Below are 19905 nucleotides of genomic sequence, written 5' to 3'. Positions count from 1 at the left end.
ACGATCTCGCCAATGCTGTTCACCGCATGTTTGCAGGAGGTTTTTCGAGGCCTGAATTGGGAACAGTTGGGAATAAGAATAAATGGAGAATACCTAAATAATCTGCGATTTGCTGATGACATTGCCTTGCTGAGTCACTCAGGAGGTGAACTGCAAATCATGATCAACGAGTTAGACAAACAGAACAGATCGATGGGTCTAAAAATTAACATGCAGAAAACCAAGGTAATGTTCAACAGCCTAGCAAGGGAACAACAATTCACAATTGGCAGCGAGAGCCTAGAAATTGTGCCGGAATACGTCTACTTAGGGCAGGTAGTGACAGCTGATCCGGATCATGAGAGGGAGATAACTAGAAGGATAAGAATGGGGTGGAGCGCATATGGCAAATTCTCGCAGATCATGAGTGGCAGTTTACCAATTTCCCTCAAGAGGAAAGTGTACAACAGCATAATCTTACCGGTACTCACCTACGGGGCAGAAACGTGGAGGCTAACGAAAAGAGTTCAGCTTAAGTTAAGGACAACGCAGCGAGCCATGGAAAGAAAAATGATAGGTGTAACGTTAAGAGATCGGAAGCGGGCAGAGTGGGTGAGGGAACAAACACGGGTTAATGACATCCTGGTCGAAATCAAGAGAAAGAAATGGGCTTGGGCAGGGCATGTAATGCGAAGACAAGATAACCGCTGGTCTTTAAGGGTAACGGAGTGGGTTCCAAGAGAAAGTAAGCGTAGCAGGGGGCGGCAGAAGGTTAGGTGGGCAGATGAGATTAAGAAGTTTGCAGGCAAAGGGTGGATGCAGCTGGCAAAGGATAGGGTTAATTGGAGAGACATGGGAGAGGCCTTTGCCCTGCAGTGGGTGTAGTAAGGCTGATGATGATGATGATGATGATTTAATTCCCAAGTCAGGGAAGAAACCAGGCTTCGAGAACATCGGACCAATATCGCTTACCTCCTGCATGGGTAAGCTTATGGAGCACATCTTTCAGACTCGGCTAAATAAGTATACAGAGGACAATGGGCTGTACCCGGACACCATGATCGTTTTCAGACCAAAGCTGCCAGCATGCAACGTGATGCTGCCGCTCAAGGAGCAATTCATAGACAAGCAAACCCGAGACTCGAGGGGTCGTGGTGTTGGATGTGGCAAAGGCATTTGACAATGTGAGGCACGTGTCGGTCTTGGAGAAGTTGAACTCACTTAATGTCGGGAGGAGAGTGTACATCTACATCAAGGACTTGCTTACAAACAGGAAAGCCGCTCTCAAGCTAGGGGAAGACTCCATCGAGGACATTACAGTGGGTGACAGGGGGGGCGCCACAGGGTTCGGTGTTATCACCAACATTGTAATGTTGAGACTCCCCGACCAGTTGGCAGAAAGTGGAAATCTAAACCACACCAGTTACGCATATGATTTAACATTATGGATAAACAAGATAGGCGACCGGCAAATTGCAAGCTCTCTACAAAATGCAATTGACATCATTGAAGAGTACCTGAAACCCAAAGGAGTTAAATGTTCAGCCGAAAAGCCGGAAGCATTGTTCCTCATGCCCCTCGGAAAATGACGGCTTCCCCAAAAGCACGAGGCAGGCATCCGCCTGTATGTCAACGGCGGAGAGGTCCTCGCGGTCGTCGGTATCTCCGTCCTCGGGCTTAGAATTCAGGCGAACAGACGAAACACGAAACGATTGCTAGGTGAGAAGCCAGCACAAATCAAACACGTCATCTTATCAGATGAATAGCAAACAGGCATGCTGGGATGAAGGAGGCGAATATCTTGAGACTTGCACAAGCCTTCGTATTCAGTTAGATAGTGTATGCGGCAGCCTACTTCAATCTCAACACAGTGGAACGGAACAAGCTAGAAGTTATTATCAGGAAAAGCATCAAGGTGGCACTCGGACTCCCCCCCGAACATGTCTACTGACAGACGTGAAGCTAGGGGTCTCGAACACTCTCGTGGAGCTGACTGAGGCTGCCGTTACAGTGCAGCATGAAAGACTACTCGGATCTAAAATGGAGAGGAAAATTTTAGACAGATTGGGCTACGAGCTTAAGCAGTAGCATGTGCACTCAAGAGACATACCGCGACAAATCAAGGACAAGGTTAAAATCGCTCCGCTGCCCAGAAACATGCACCCTGCCTTTCACAAAGGCAGATGTAAAGACTGAACAGATGCATTACAAACTAGGTATACAGGTTGGCAGGACGTCCTGTATACAGACGCTGCAGTATACGAGATCAAAGCGTCACACGAGCCTGTGGAGGAAGACTGAACCCTGGTGGCATGCTGCACAGTTTGTGGCGTTGAGACCGCAGAAGCAGAGGAAGTGGCCATAGCCTTGGCCATGAGCTAAGGGGGTTTAGGGTGGTCATCAGTGATTCAAAAAACGCTGTAAATGAATTGGGGACGGTGATGGAGACTGCCGTCCGTATATTAAACAGGGAAGGAGGACCCAGAGAACTGGTTCTGCTGGTTTGGGCACCAGCTCACTAAGGACTTAGAGGAAACGAGGAGGCTCATTTAGTCGCCCGAAGTCTCAATTGCCGGTTGACCCCTGGAACCTCCCAAGTCACCGAAACTATAAACAGCACAGAGGATATGCGCTCGTACCAGGAAATCGCACTATACTACAGACTAAATCGACAAATTCATCCGCCAGTGGACAGAAAGCTTAATAAGAAAGAGGAGGTTGTGTGGAGAAAATTACAGGCGGGGTTTTTTTCCCAACCCAGTACTATACAGCAAGTGGCACCCTGAAGTCTTCAGATCACAGTGCAAATTCTGCGACAAGGCAGCAACATTGGTCCACATAGTGTGGACATGTCTGGCTAAGTACGAGAGTTCGCGCACTCTAGAACCCTTGGGAGGCTTTGCTCTGTAGCCCAGACCCTAACTTCCGGCAGGACATCATTGGTCAAGTCTTTGCTGCTGCTGTGTCCCAAGGAATTCCGGCCGACGGCTAGGGGCGATGGACTTCTCTTGGCTTTCATTAGCTAGTGTTCCATTCAAGTTGTTTCTCTCTCTCTTAATGGCAACATACAAAATGAAAATATGGCTAAAAACGTTTGTATTTTGTTCTCATGGCTGCCCACAATTAATGCGACGAGATTACATGAATACCAGTAGGCTCTATTTTCACAGATGGCTTCCTTTATGGATCGCTTGGCTTGGGAACTAAGGTTTACATGTTAATGAAGCACGACTGCATTGCCTGATGTCAGCACTACCTATGTGTCAAAACTGTCGAAAATTTATGGAAAGTTTGCAAAACGTTAAGTTGAACTGAACAAAAAGAGTGCTTTTAGCATTATTTCTTAAAAAAAAGCATCAGAACAGGCATTGCTCAGTATGAAAAAAGAACTTGAATATTCAACATACTGGTGTTTCTCTACGGCATTACATCCTCAACGAATGTGACCACTTGCACTATGACATCCTCACATGCGTACAGTGACACTGCAGTAATGATGCCGTGTAGCTATTAAAAGCCTTTGCACTGTGTTTTCCTTTTCTGCGCTTGAATAACGTTAGCGCAAGGTACATCTTTGTTTATTGCAATTATGGTGTACCAGTCATACACACATTCCTTAAGATGTACTGATAAGAGTTCCACAGTCTGTAACAGCAATGGGACACTCCATTAAAAACTACAAAGAGAACATTGTGTAAGGAGAACAGCGGATGCTTTTTATATAATCAAGGTTGAACAACTACAGTGCACCTCAAAAACAAGATTACAGCAGAAGAAAAGAAACACAGCAAATATGGATATAACAGTGCATAAAAAACACACACAAAAATAAATGCACAAAAAATAATACTGAAGGAAACAAGTTTAACAAAGCATAACCAGTCAATACTCAAGAACTCTATGAACTGTAAAAAAGGGTAATGAAATAAAGACATGAATGTATGAGGTGCAACCGTCACTCTTACTGTTTTACAAAAAAATTATTCATAAATGATTGTTTCAGCGCCCGTATCTAACAACAGACAGGCGTTATACTGTAGCTCACCTCAGAAACAAAAGCCGCACTCTGGGTACATTAAAATAGGTGGCAGAGAGCCAGGTTACTCATAGTAAGAGCTTTCGTCACAAAGGATTACAAATGGATACAAAAGACATTGATATCTATCAATTATCAACTCACTGTTCCATAGATGGCATTAATGTTCAACCTTTTTTCTTTACATCGTACAGTTGTTCCATGACTACATCCACAGTATTCATCTCAATATCTTTATCAGTGGCAAATGGCTGGTGAGCCCAATGATGAAGGATCAAGTTCTGGCGACGGCTGCTGCATTTCGGGGAAAGCAGCACATAAAAATGGCAATGTTACTGGGTTATACCAGTGCAGAAGAGCTCGGGTGGTCAAAATAATTAGTAACCCTGCAATAGACCATTTCACATACTCGATTTGTGTCACGAATTTCCCCGGAGAACACTCGGACCGAAAGAATGGACTAGGCGACAGGTGTACCCACACAGATGCACATTTAATACACCCTACGTGGCATGCACACTAGCACACAAAACTAATTAAAAAACTGACACAAAACAGACTATAAATACACACGACCTGGAAACACTGCTACCAGCGTCTACTACTAGCACTCTACTGTTAACGGTCGGCGTTCGTGCTCACTGTTGGTTCTGTCCGGATGCGGCGTTGCATGTGTCCAGTAGCCGGCTTCTAGATGGAGTTCGACGTGCTGAGGCTGGCGTCGCTGGCTGTGTCGTATAAGCTCCCGGTCCAAGCGTCCTTGGAGGTGATGCCAGTGTTGTTGGCGTTGGGGGCACCACCCGAATGGGTGGCAACAGCGCTGGAGACACACTTGGCCGTTGCAGGTGGTAGCGTCCTCAGTCAACTCCCCAGAACGGGCTCAGGAACAGCAGGAAGTCCACGATGCGTTGCCGTAGAACGCGAGCTCACCGGAGCAGTTGCCTGCGTCGCACTATTCAAGCCAAAGCGTCCCTGACCTGCCGGAGCCTCCTCTTCTCTGTTCTTCCCCCTTGTGCCTCGCTCTCCGTCGTCCTTTTATAGCCTTGGCGTTAGTCCATGTAAGCCTTGTCGTCTTCTCCTTCTCTTCTCCACCAATCATCTCTATCCACCTTACCGAATGCTTCTTCTTCATCTTCTATAGTCTTCGGTTAATCCACGTTATCCTTATTGCCAACCTCATGCCTCCATAATTTTATTTTAAACTCCCTATGATATGTGACAATGTGCAACTTTGAGCATTGGGGATTACTGTATGGGATAAATTAGTCATTAAATCCTAGTACTGCCACGATGGCACAGTGGTTAGGGTGCCCGACTGCTGAACCCAAGGATTCGGGCTGAATCCCAGCCGCCATGGCCGCTTTTCGATGGAGGCGAAAAGCAAGGCACCTGTTTACTGCAGTGACAGTGTACGTTAAAAAACCCAAGCTCGTAGAAATTTCCGAAGCCCTTCACTGTAGCGTCCCTGAGTCGCCTTGGGAATTTTAATACTAGCATAACTATGTTTCAATTGTGGCCCCATACCTTGAATAAGATACTCTTTAGCCTGTGTAGTTTTGACTTAAGATTTTGTGTCCTTTTGTTTTAGGGGACTGAACGGCAGTGGGAGCTCTGGAACAACGAATCCGCAGATCCAGAAATGGATTTTCCTTGTACGCCACAAAATTTTGCATAGCCAAGTCAGCCAGCACAGCAGAGTGGAGATGGGACTTCAAGGCCTGGAAAAAAGAGAAGGCGAAATGATGAAGAAATAGAACAAAGGAAAGTTCTGCTGACAACAGCGGTGGAAACTCTACAGAGGAATCAGCAACGCCTGGCAGCCAATGACGAATGCGACGCATTTGGCAGCATGATGGCGTATGCTGTCCGCCAAATACCGCCAGGGCCAGACCGTCCGTTAGCCATGCTAAATGCCCATCAGGCAGTTGTAAAAATTAATTTATCAAGGCACAGTGTTCCAGTTGAAATGTTAAACGTCTTCAACAGGCAGGAATAAACACAGATTTCTATTTCACCTGGACACAAGTTTCCACTGCCAGCAAACTTGGTCTTCATTGCAGAAGTAGCTCTTGAAAACTTCTCTAGTTTCCCGAGCACTCCTGCTGCAGTTCCCGCCAGTTTTTGAGAGCGGCTTCATGGCACCACAAGGGTCTGCCCGGTCGCGCCAGGATCCTTGATGGACATGTCCTGCGCATGAGCAAAGAATGCAATGTACGGCAGCAGCATGAAGCATTTCTTGTAGCATAAGAACACAACACTACCTTAGGCAAGGCTAATAAGAACGTCCACATGATGGTGCATGCTTTGTTTCAAGGGACCCACCTTGAAATATTTTTGCAATACTTAAATAGCAATTTAAGTGCACCAAGTCAACGTTATTCTTTCATAAAGTGTTTTATTTCTCTTCCTTTATTAATACCCCCAGGGCCATTTGGCATTAAAGAGGGGAATGTTAATGTGACTATTTGCATAACTAATGACATTTACAACACACGCATAATCTCCATTTTAAATGAAAGCATCATCCTTCTGTCTTTACACATGTTAGGCCATTTGGTCAGAAATACACACTGCTGTTTTTAGAGCTCAGCTCTTAGGTGCCGTTCCTTAACTCCTGCTGTATTTAAAGCGTAGCTCAGGCTTCTTTTCTAGATTCCTAGTCAGTGGCCTAACACGCCACCTGCCAGCTGTGGCAGGTAGTAGCAGAGCGAAATGCCACGGCGAGCAGGTGGAAATTGGAGAGATGGAAATCCCCTCCCTGCATTTGCACCTGGCAGTTTTGGATCCCGAATCAGATATGTAACCCTTAGGCCATGCATGGACATTAGGACAGCTTAGTTAAAGTGGGGCATTATATCTAGGTCAGGTGGTCTTTCACACAGTGCGTTAGTTTACGAGTGTATTCAATGTTTGTTTCAGATAATCTGTAAGATGTGAATGAGCGAATTTGAATGCGTAAGCATTTTATGGCTATGTTTGCGGTTTTGTGCCCTCACGAGCTTCTCATCACGATAACGTTCGAACAAATTGAGTTATAAGAAAAAGTGGCCGGGCCATAGCGAAAGTGGCGCCAAGTTTGAAAGATAGGTGACGAGTTGAGTAAACAGAGGCAAAGAGGTGCGAGGAGGAGTCAATGCTTGCGCATTCCTCCAATGCAGGTGCCGCAGTGATCTCATACTTTTTAGAGGGAGTTTAAGGGTGTAGTGATTAAGCAGGCAGCAAAGTGCATTAAGGTGAACGTAAATCTGAAAAGAGCCGTAGACAAGAACCATTAACGCGATCACAATGTAAGGACAACTCAAACTTCGCATTACCGAGTATTGTAATCGTCAGTAAATTTCTTTTGAAAAAAAATTCAGACTGTCACACTGCACGGACAAGAATGCAGTCAAGCCTTGTTAATGTGAACAATTTGGTTGCTGAGCAAATCTGTTCATAGAACAGCCAGTCCAGTGAATTGTGAAGGGCAAAAAGCTCAGGAAAAAGAAACAATTCTATGGTTAAGATCTCCAGATCACCAATTTTAGTAACGAAAGAGCCGTTACACTTAATTAAAGTGGTGCAGTTTGAAGCACCTAGTGGTCCATGAGATGTGTCTCAGAGTGATAATACACCTCCTACTGTGACTGCTGAGATCTCTCAAACCACTGTGCACATCTGTACTCAGTCAGTTCACAGCTGCTAAAAGCTAATTTATATGCAGCATATAAAGCAGACAGAGATGTCTTCACAGCCATTCAATGAATATAGCAGACAGTAAGGGGTGTCAAATGGACTCTTGGCACCCTAAAGCATGAAACCACAAAAGAGAAGCCGTGACTAGAAACATTTCCCCTTTCTCACTGCCATTCAATAGTACCCTGTGGTCAAAATATTGGAAAGCTCCAGATTGAACAGTCAACATTCTGCTACAGCAGTGGCTCGTTAATATAGATAGTTCAGTTCTATATTAGCCGGCAAAAGTACATGACCTGCAATGGGCGCTATACTTCCCCCCATCCATTGCCTGGACGAGCTTCCATATTAACAAGGCACAAAATATACTGAAAAACCTTGGTCCCCAGAAAAGCTGCCCATAGTTTAAATCATCCACATTAACTGGGGTCGCATTAATAGGACACAACTGTACTCAACCTACACATTGCCAAAGCTCACACAGCACTTTGAAGACTGGCACTGCTGATCTGATTGCAGAGTAAATGCTTGGCAGTGGCCCTCCTCTCAAGGCCTCGCAAAAGGAATAAACGTTCCAAAGAGAAGAAAGATATAACAAATGCAAATATTGAACGAGGCACTGCACACAGCAGTACACAAGCGGGAATGATCTGTTGGGTTGAAAGTAGTTGTTCATGAGGAACCGAAACACTCAAGCGGAGGGCCGTTAAGATATGCAATCTTGACAAACCAGACCCATGTATGTTGCATAAATAGGAAAAGAAGCTGGGAAAATGTTGCATGGCATATATTCCAAGTCACAAAATTATTGTAGGCACAGCATTTCCTGCTCTTTGTCCTGATCACTTGTAAAAGAAGGAGAGCACTGTATGCAGCCACGATTACAGATATGCACAGGTTTCAACAGAGGTGAACAGGGCAGGCTATTGGCCTCCTTGCCTTTTTCACACATGGTCTAAAACTGGCAGGTATCAGATGCATAGCCTGGTAGAGCCTGCTGGTGCTGTTTGAAGAGGCGAGCTACGATCACACTTGCAAAAGGGTACAGTGCTCCATTTACTGATGTCTGCCCCTGTGCATACTCTCATGATCAGTATTCCAAATACTTGGAAGCGCATTAATAAACTGCTGCTTATAAGAATGTGTTCTGTCAAGTCATCAACGGCATACACAGTTATACAGACTAGGCAGGCCTTGTGCGTTCCTAGCAGTGCAACAGCTTCAAGACACACGCCAAGATTGCCACGAATTTTGCAAAGTAGGAGAAAGTGGTGTCTTGCCTGTTAGCACACCTTCCACATCAAGGCTCTCGGGTGGAGTATACAGTTGTCTTGATGCCCCCCTAGACCGAAGATAATTGTGCAATGCAACTGTGGCAAGCACAAGTTGCACTGCCTTGAGGGGCTTGTGTCGCATCGGCGCCCTGTATATCTGCCAGCGGCTGGCTAAAATGCCGAAAGCGTTTTCTGCAGTGCGCCTGGCACGAGAGAGCCTGAAATGAATGGGTTCAAGAATGAGGACAAAAGTACAAAAAAAACGTTTCATAGCTGCTTCATCCGTTCATGACACTGTGAATGGGCAGTAAATGCTCCTATTAAGTACATAATATTCCAAAGGAACAGCGGAAGCATGGCTTACTGCATTAAAAGATAGTCTGGATGCAAGAAAGTTGGTTCAATGCAAATTAAGTAGGTTGCAAGGCCACCACTCCCGAACTGCACCCGGAAAAATGGAGAATCAGCTGGATGAAAGCAAATTCCGTCATTGTGCAACCCGCACCCTGACCCTCATCATCCTCTGCCCGAGACCCAAACAATTCCCACACCAGGAAGGTACCTTTCCCGCGAAACTACTTTTGAAAATAATTGTACGGCTTCAAAAAATAAACTTAAGTGACCAAAACAGATGCAGGAATGGATATTGTGTACGATTTTACGTAGGCCGCACCTGTAGTTAAAAATCCTCTTCTCGTGCTGCAGCTCGGCGACTGGATATGGCAGCATGAGATATGGCTTGAGGCCAAATCCCTCGTCTCCCACAATTACATAGGGAGCACTGGTACAAGAGGTGGGCAGCTGCTCAGGAGGGGGAAGGCATGTTGGGTCTGACTCGATTCTTAAGCGCAGCTTTGCCTCGGTGCAGACCCCACTGTCATTTAGGCGTCCGTTTTTGCCAACATCAGCAAAGATGAAGTTGAGGTCAGCATCCACAAGTGCCATGAGAACTATACTAAATGTTCCCTTATAGTTCCTGTACGCAGCTCCACTGCCTGGTGGTGGCGTGATGACAACATGCTTGCCATCCAGCGCCCCTATGCAATGTGGGAACTGCCACAGTTCTTGAAAGCCTTGCGCTATTTGTAGCCATTCGTCGTGGCATGTGGGTGCCTGTAAAAGGGAAACAACCAAAAGTGCAATGTTGAGACATGCTTTGCTCAACTGTATATTAGTGGATGCACACAATTTCACTATAAAAATTAGTGTGACTCTCCATGACAACTTCTTTTAGTGTAGTCCATAATTTATACACATGCACTTTTTTATTGCTTGTCAAGGAACCTTTGCAAAGCACTGTTTGCGGAAATGAACTTTTCTAGTGCCATACATTTATGTCGAGCAGTATTTTGATTGAATGTGTACATCTGCAGATTGCCTGCAGCATTACATAAACGACAACACTTCAGCATTGGTTTCCAACCTTGATAATGTGTAAAGTGTTGACAATTACAGTAAAGTGCACATACCTTCAGCCCTTTTGGCTTCAGAACTCTGTATATTGCTTGAGACACCTCAGATATAATTCCGGATATGGTATTATGTGCCACATAAAATGCAAACTGCAGCGACATTTCGCTGTTTCCTGAAAGAGAGAATGTGGGCATTAGTGTAATGTGGACAACTACATTTTCTCCAGAAGGGGATTTGAATCTGTGGCATACACACACGGCAAAATTATCTGTTAACCCAGCTTGCAAAACATACCTGAAAATGGTTTTAAAAAAAAGAACTTCCCAGCTGTCCTTGGAAAGAAGTAGCATTCAATCACTGCACACCAGAGACAACTTTAGGTGCGAGTGCTGGCAGGTGCAGGTGCTGAGATGCCATTTAAAATGTAACCTGCAGAAAACGGCAAAAGAAAATGCAGGCAGCAGATGCTTTTAACGCCAAAACTATGTTGCAGTGGTGAGTCCCACTCGAACTGTCCAATTCGTCTGCCTGGCTTGTTTCCCTAAACACAATTCAGCCCTGTTATTTTGTATCTCCCGCCATGATATTCTGCAGTAGGCCCTATAAATGCAGTCTATCGCACTGTTTGATTTTTTTATTTGCCACAATTGCTTTCAGCTTTCATTTGACTTCAATTAACTGACTCAGAAAACGTAATTAAAATGCTAGGCTGGTTCACACTAATTAGCATTAAAGCAATAATTAAGATGCTTAAATGCACGTGATGATCACTGTGCGCACTTATTACAGGGAACCGATTGCTACTGATGCGCAAGTGGAAGCCCTTGACGAATTTTGACATGACAGCGCTTGAACGGCAGCGATCGAGCAGTATGCTGCAAATCATGTCATTCAACTAAATTTCCTACGCGATTTTAGACATAAAGCGTAAATGGTAAAAAACGTCACCTCCAGCTCCGGCACCTGAATCTCTGCTGAGTTTAAAATGTGCCGGATGTCATAGCGTGCGACGCGCTCGATCGCTCACCTGTTGCAAGGTACCGTAGAGTAATGGCCAGCCGTTCTCCTGCCTGAATAGCTTCCCTGAAAGGCGTATCTTTCTTGGTGATGTGCGGCCTTACTTCACCAAGGAGCTCTTCAAAGGTGGCCGTGTCCATCCGTATCCAGCGGCGATAATTTTCGCTGTCTTCAAGGGCCAGCTCCCGCATTAGATTTTCATAGGTGCCCTGCTGTTTCCTGCGCTGCAGCCACGGCGACACCCAGGAAGTCCGCGGCTTCTTTGCAGGCGGCTCCTCCAACAGCTCCAGCATTACTAGAGCTGCTGTAGCAACAGCAGCCCCTGATTCAGCTTCCATTTCAGACGCGCGGAGATTGCCGGAGTGTGGATGCTTTGGTCGATGCCGAGTAGCGCGGAAGGGCGGCAGCGAGAGCGGAATTCCCCCGGGAAGGTCACGTGACAAACTACCACTGCGGCGCGCCGTTTTCGTGACAACGCGAGAAGAGAGGGCACGGAGTCGGCCGATGGTTTTCGAGCGTTGTCTTGCTAGTGTGACATGGGAGTTTGCAGACCATCGGCCAACACCTGTTTGGCGAGCGAGAGGGAGCCGACGCCGACTGTCGGCCGACCATTCACGTCGGCGCAGTGTGACATAGACGCAGACATCCCGAAGACACGGTGTTGGCCGACCGAATCGGTTTCGTGTCGTGCTAGTCTGACAGGCCCATAAGAGCGACACTTATGCACTGCCTAATTGTTCTATTGGTTTAATGTAGGAGTGGCACTATGCACGGTCGCAGCAATTTATGATGAAGGGAATGAAATTAGCAGGGTTGTGACTACGCACTGGGAGGAGGGGCAGTCCGTATGCATTGAAGGTAGTATGCACACAGACTAAAACGTTATGTGCTAGCGTGAAGAGAGGACAAATTGCACTGTTAGCACAGTAAATTGTCACTGTGCCTTGGCAGGAGTGGAAGTCAATATGGACTGAAAGTGGCACACACATGCACATTTATAAGAATTATGCACTAACATGAGGGGAAGTCACTATGCACTGGCAGGAGGGGTAGTCAATATGCACCCAAGTTAACAGGCACACACACAAAAGTTATGCATTGGCATGACTGCAGGTCAAATTACACTGTCAGCACAGTAAATTGTCACTGTGCTCTGTTAGGAGTGGAATTCAATATGCACTGTAGGTAGGACACTCACACACAAAAGCATTGTGCACTGGCCTGAGGGGTAGTCAGTATGCACTGTCCGGAGTGGAAGTAATACACACTGCAGGTAGCACACCCACACAGAAATGCATTGTGCACTGGCATGAAGGGCAGTCTATATGCACTGCCAGGAGTGTAATGTAATACAACTGTAGGTAACGCACCCAAACACGAAAGCTTTTTGCACTGGCATGAGGGGTAGTTGGTATGCACTATCAGCTACTACAGGTAATTATCATTGTGCACTGGCAGGAGGAGAAGTCAATTGAAATATTAAAGAAAAAGAGTGGGATGAGAGGAAGACAATATGCACTGTGAGGCACAGTAAGATGATAGTTTGCGATCGAATGATGCGAAGTCAGATTATACTGTCAGGTAGGATGGTAGCATGGCACTATAGTTGGGGACAAGGATGAATATAGGTTCTATACAAGGCTGACCCTCCTGAAAGCCGGTAGTGACAGGAAGGGAGGAGGTAAATGTGAAACAAGCATGTACACTGTCAAAGGACTGTGAAACAATGAGACATTGTATTATGCACAAGAGTAAAAGAAATGACATGGAATTAAGTAGGAAAAGTGTATTTTATGTGAGAATATGGCGAGGGATAGGGTTGAGGTCATAGGACTGAGGGAACGGTTGTATGGTCAAGGAAAGTGAGGAGGTGTCGGTAGGCTCATAGGATGTGCCGTTTGGGAAAGATGAGGTGGTTCTCATTTTTCACAGGTGATTCGAATTGTCTGTAATTATGAATTAGTATGTTTCTCTGCCCGTCATATGCAGGGCAGACAAGGAGGAGATGACCAATGGTATCAGTATCACCACGTTGTGAGCAGTTGGGGTCTGGGGCTAAACAATGATTGAATTCTAGAGACCTGGTCTATGTGCAGCCAATACTTAGACTAAGTAGAAGAGAACTTTCTAGGAAAGTTCGCCGGGAGGCGCTTGCAGGCTAGACCTGAGGAGACTCTTCAATCAGGGTGATAAGAAAGTATGTTGCTACATAAATATTGTTTAGGGTGATCGAGGAGTCCGACCGCTAGTGATAGTTTAGTAGATGTAGAGTGAGATAATTTTGGCCAGAGTGTCGATAGCTTCATTGCCTCGGATATCGGAGTGGGAAGAGGGCCAGAGGAGGGAAATGTCTTTGCCAGTGTCTTCTAGAGTTATAAAGCGCGCCTCATGGAAAGCTGCGGCTGAAGAGGTATGTTTTGGCCATTGTAGGCTCATGACACCAGTCTGTCAAGATGGAAACAGAGCATTAAGGACAGAGTTGTTCAATAAGGTCTGCAGCTAGAGAGAGAGCTGCTATCTCTGAGGCAGTTGAACTGGCTGTGAGCCGATCCTGCAGGTTCCAGATATTTTGAGAGAGAAAATAATGCTGGCAGCAATTGCCTGTCCTTTCTGAGGTAAGATAGACCCATGGGTAGAAATGAGGAGCCTGTTCTGAAGCTCTTTTTGCAGTAGCGTGGCTGTGGCCTGTTGGAGATGAGTTGCTGGTGTATGAGGAGGAGAAGGGACTATACATCGTGGAGGAAGGTCTTCATCGAAGATATCTTGAAATGCTGCACAGAAGATACCTGCACAGGATAAGGTACGTGAGGAAATTGTTGAGAGGGAGTGACAACCCTTCAGGGAGGTAGTTAACATGATTGATGTGGGTGAATCCTCTTCGCAGAAGGAGGAGGGAGATGGGGTAGGACTCCAGCCTCAGTCGTAGTAGGGTCTTCTTGAGAGCTATTGGTACCCCCAAAAGATTCCTGATGTAGATGCAGTGAAGGATTTCCAGTTTACAAAGATGTGGTGGCCGGAGAGAGTTGAATGGAAGGGCGTAGAGCAAGGGGCAGGAGGTCGCTATGACTTCAAAGAGAGTTAAAGCCCATTTAACGCTGCAGTCAATATCCCCTTCAGGCGGAAATTGCGGAAAAGGAAAATTTCGATTCCTTCACATATTGCCTCTGAATAACGATCCAAACTAAGTATTATAAAAAAATCGTTTATTTAGCCTCCAAAAATTTTTGTGATGTGTACACTTGTACACATGGCATCTCTATGCCGAAAATTATGTCGGTGACCACTTACACAAGGAACAACAATTTTCAGGTACTGTTAACTTTTTGCAAGTACCTAAGAGTGCATTTTCAATGCCTCTCAGCTTGCCTACTTGAATGGTTCCTACATTTTGTGATTAAATTCATAGTAGCAGTCCTTGGTGGCACTTAGGCAGAAGAAAACTGCATTTGCGACAGCTGGTTCGAGACTTCAACAGACAACCTGCGTTTCGGCACCCTTGCGGGTAGTTGGCATTAATGTGAATGGGCCAGTGGTTGTTACCGTCAAACCTTGTGGAGCTTGTAGGCAGAGGTGTGCCGATATGTGATTTTCGGACAGGCTTCGCAGAGTTGGTGTTTGGTCTTTCCCTCCTGTTAAGCACAGTCTTGTTGCTTGCAATCAAGCTCCACACAGTGTCTGACTGCAATGCCATTACATCCTTCACTTCCCTTTTGGGAAGTCCCTCTTCATTAGCATCGCGAATGTAGTCTAAGCCAACTGTTGCAAATCGAGAAGGAGATGAAGTGGGAGTTTACTTTTACTGGCCATTTCTTTGTCGTTGAATGGTGGGGGTACTATTAGATCAAAAAGTCCAGCTTTTCCATGCCACCCATAGATTGATTGCACTGGGCGATTACCTGCGGACAGTCGATCTCAACATGTTTCTTGGCTGCTTCACTTTACCTCTTTGCCTTGGTGATGTTGCCTATTCCTACAAGTTTACAGGTGCATAGACCATATTGACTGGACCATTGTCGTGCCAGCGAAGAATTACTACGTCTTCTTCAGCAATCCTGAAGTCATATCTTCCGCGCCTCTCCTTTTTGAGCTCTTTTTCGCTCTTGAGCTCGCAGCCTTGAAGTCTGTGGGCCCTAATCGTACCAGATGCCAAAATACCATGCAATTGCAGCTCTCGGAAAAGCAGTACAGAAGAAAAATAATTGTCCGTTTAGCATCTTATGTTGAGACCACGCGGGAGCGCCTCCACGAGCCGCATCACAACTGATCGGCATGGGTCTAAATGTGAATGGCCGCTGCTTACGCCAGTGCCTTTCCCTTGATAGAACTTGATGTCATGAGCCATCCCGTCTGAACTGCCACAGACAAATACTTAAATTTCTTTGCGGTTTGGCTTGTTCTTCACGAACTGCTTAGCGGGTACCCTTCCTGTAAAGGGCACCATCTGTTCGTCGACGCTGCTGTCTACAGGGGGTTCCAAAGATAGACAACGACTTCTGACAGCATCAATGATTGGTGCCACTTTCCAAAACTTGTTATGGAATGGATCCTGTGGAGCATTGACATCAGTAACATGTAGTGCCGCTCGCAGCTTGAAAAATTGTTTGGAGTCATTGCATCCGCAATACTTGGTATTCTTGTGTCCTGCTGCCAATGCATCCTGATTCTCGGTAATTTCAAAATCCCTGTGCGTATCATAATGCCAATAAAAACTATGATTTCTTTCGATGTGACATTTAACTCAACTCCATCTCTTTGCAGTGCATAAATGTTCTTTAAATATGCTAGGTTAAAGATTTTCTCAGGGATGTACTTCATAAATTACTCAAGCGGCTCAAGGGCACGTGATACTTCTTTAGGGATGAACTTGCACTCAGGGTCCACTGGTGAGAATTTCTTCTTAATCCACTTGACCATGGTTTTCTTTCTTTTGGTTGGCAGTGGCTGCATATTCTCTTCATCGTCACTGCTACTGATGTGGTCGACTAGCAGAGGATCTCCATTTGAAGCAGGCTTGAATAAAATGAAAAAGTTATAGAAATAATTTACAAGTAAATTTTAAAACTGCTTTTGTGTAGTGGAAAAACTTCCCGCAATTTCGGCAGATTCTTCGAACTCATTGTCTGAGAAGTCCCCATTCGAGATGTTCTCATCGGCTATTCTGGCCAAAAAAGCTTGAGCCGACGTAGTCTATGCCTTTTGACGGCATACTGAGGGCTATCTAGGACCTGTAACACATATAAGATGTACATAAGTTCTCCATTACCAGTTAGAAATGAAATAAAAAGCAGAAACGAGGTTATCTGGTGAGGCAACCTTGAGGCGCCATGTGTACAATTGCACACACGCATTTTTAACTCCGCGGCACACAGCCATCTTTAACACTTGCTGCAAAAACTTCTTGCACGTGAAAAGCCCTAACTTTATGTATTGAGCTGATATGAACGCCATTGTTCTAAAGATAATTTACAAGAGAGAAACGAAAAAGAATTGCAATGCAATAACGCACTGATCCGTAAAATGCGGTGGCGTCCATCTTCAATGTTTGGGCTTCAGCTTTGGTGCAAAGAAACTAGATGGCACTAGTTATCCACTTAGAAGGCATGTCTACATGCCCACGTGATGGGCCATCCTGCTTGAAGCAAGGGAGGGCGGGGTGCCAAATTTGATGTGTACAATTGTACACACCACCGCTGAAGGGGTATGCACTGTCAGGAGTGGAAGTAATACGCGCTGTAGGTAGCACATTCACACACAAAAAGCATTGTGCACTTGCATGAGGGGTAGTCAGTATGGACAAAGACATCATACATATCTATATATACAAAACTGACCGTTATACAAATAAAAGAACTAAGTGCACACATTTACAAAGACAGTACAGTGAAGAAATAAAAATATATAAAAAGTCACATAGATACCAGCAACGGGAACCTAAAAAACTTTCTATATGTGCAATATGAGGTGTGAGACTTTTCTGCAGTTATCCACAAGAGTAGCATGTCGATTGTTAGGCCCAGATAGTGTACTAGTGTCCGCGAAGCCAAGGTACGGTCATTGATATTAAGTTTCGATATTTTGGCCGGCGAAATTTTATGTTAGATGAGAAGAGCTTCTGGCTTCTATAGAGAGAGTGCAAGACTGATGCGAGATATGTATTTCTCGAAAGTAGTTAGTGCTTTTTTAAAGTGTTTTCGTGCTAAGGCAAAATCTTTTGTAGGGCAGCGCACCCGGAGTGCACTGTCGTCAGCATATATTGATACATGTATTTGATATGAAGAGTATGAAGAGTCTGTAGGGAGGACACTGAGTAAACCTGCACGAGAGTTAGATTACGAAGGAAGGGGCTAAGTACGGACCACTGAGGTATGCCAGCAGAGATTGGGTGAGCAAAGCTCAGCATGTTACCTAGACGGACTTTGATAAATCATCGTCTAAGAAAAGAATGGACGAAATTTTTTCGGTGTCCTTCAATTCTTAGAACATTTAAAGCCATCAGGATGGCAGAGTGGGGAAGGCAATCGAAGGCTGAAGTGACGTCCAGCAAGACGAGGATACTGGCATTTCCATGAGCGCGAGCGTCCTGTAAGGTAAGAGACAACATTGGCAATTGGGAGTCGATAGTGCTGCGGTGCCGTCGGAATCCAGTTTGTTCATTAGGAAGAAAATTCTTGGCATGTGAGATCCATGCAAGTCTTTCAAGGGCAATAGACTCAACTGTCTAGCAGACAAATGTTAGAAAGGACCTATAAAAAGAAATAAAAATAAAAATAAAAGACCTGACGTCAAGAGTATATTGCACAGGTGCTTATTATTCTTACGCTTAGGTACAATGGCTAATCGCCAAGTGTCAGGGGTATCACCAGCAGGGAATACAGAAGGGTGACTTTTTCAGGGCTGTCCAGGTGCCTGAGTATTTGTTTAGTTACTCCATCAGCACCTGGAGTGCATTTTCGTTCTGAACGATTTAAGGCAGCAAGCAGCGCATAGGAGGCTATTTCGGAGTGGAAGAGGTTATGTATATGGGAAGCCACTTCATTGTACAGAGGGGTGTTGATTGCGCGAAAGTCTGTGGTAAAAGAGGAGTTATGTTGAGAAAGGCCGTAGTCTTGACGGGTGGGTGCAGAGAAGCGTGCTGCAAGGTGATCCGCCAGTTCCCGCTCGGTTATGCCCAAGGAAACAGCTACATTGAGAACGGTGTTTCGGGCATTTTGGGTGCAAGCACGGGCTTGAAGAGTCGCCAGGCAGTGTGAGAGTCGCGAGCTCCCTGAAGCCTGTTGCAAATGGAGATCCTGCCTTCCCTTCTGTGTCTGTTGGCCTGTTTTTGGCAAGTACCCTCGGTGCTGCAGTATGTAATCCAGTCCTTTTTCTTTGGGTGCGGATGGCTTTCCGCTCTGCTCTGTGTCAAGCTGCCCCTGAGTGACAGAAGTCGGAGATCAGGAGCGAGTGTATAAGCTGGGATGGTCCCCGTTTCAGTGGCCATAGAGGTGCGGATCAAGATGCAGGTTAAGAAATCACCATCAATGAGAGGTTCTTTGCCGAATTCCCTGAAGTTCTTCCAATTTATGACCTTCTATTGTATTCGCTTTGATCTTCGTTTGGTTGAGCGGGAGATGAAAATAGGATAATGATCAGATCCCCAATTGTCTAGGGCCTTGGTAAATGTGTAACCACGAATATTAGCTGTGAAAGCCAGGTCTGCTGTATAGGACTGGCTGCTACCTCTTGTGTTAGTGGGAGAACCAAGTATTTGTAGAGAAAGTCCAGCATTGAAAAGATAAGCCTTGAGATGTCTACCCTGATGTTGGATGATTACTTTTAAGGAATGCAAAGGGGACTATTCTTGACCACAAAGAGTTCCCTCCCATGCATGGTTTCGATACCTTATTGAGAGTGCTAGGAGGAAGGTTACCGTTGAGATAAGACTTCTATACGACCAGCTGCTTCCTTCAAAATTAACATGTCGCAATTTGAGTCCCGAACTTAATATACAACATATTGGACATGCAAGTTCAGTGATGACTGCATCAAGTGAGGATGCATGCAACCACTCCGTACCTTGTCATGTGCCACACCTCTTTACTTAGCTGCCAACTACAAGTTTTAATGGTTCAGAAATAAATTGAACACAACCAAACAATTCCAAAGCACAATGTGATACCAAAATATTGCATCAAGCACCTTGTCAAAAAAAGGAGCATTCAGAACTCCTGACAAAAACCAATGCTAACTTTCGATAGTATATGCTTTTTACAACAGCAACAAAGCAACAGTTTAAGTTGTTGCATGCAGGGCAACATACCTATTATGGCATCCACTTTGCTTTTGTCCAGCGCTTGTTTTACTGGAATTCTTGGCCGCAAGTTGCTCCGCTGTCCAAATAAGGAACATCCTTGAACAAACAAACTGTTTAAGTTGTTGCATGCAGGGCAACATACCTATTATGGCATCTACTTTGCTTTTGTCCCGCGCTAGTTTTACTGGAATTCCTGGCAGCAAGTCGCTCCGCTGTCC

Source organism: Amblyomma americanum, chromosome 6 (assembly GCF_052857255.1).
Source record: "Amblyomma americanum isolate KBUSLIRL-KWMA chromosome 6, ASM5285725v1, whole genome shotgun sequence".
In the NCBI taxonomy this organism is placed as follows: domain Eukaryota; kingdom Metazoa; phylum Arthropoda; class Arachnida; order Ixodida; family Ixodidae; genus Amblyomma; species Amblyomma americanum.
This window is presented reverse-complemented; position numbering follows the sequence as displayed.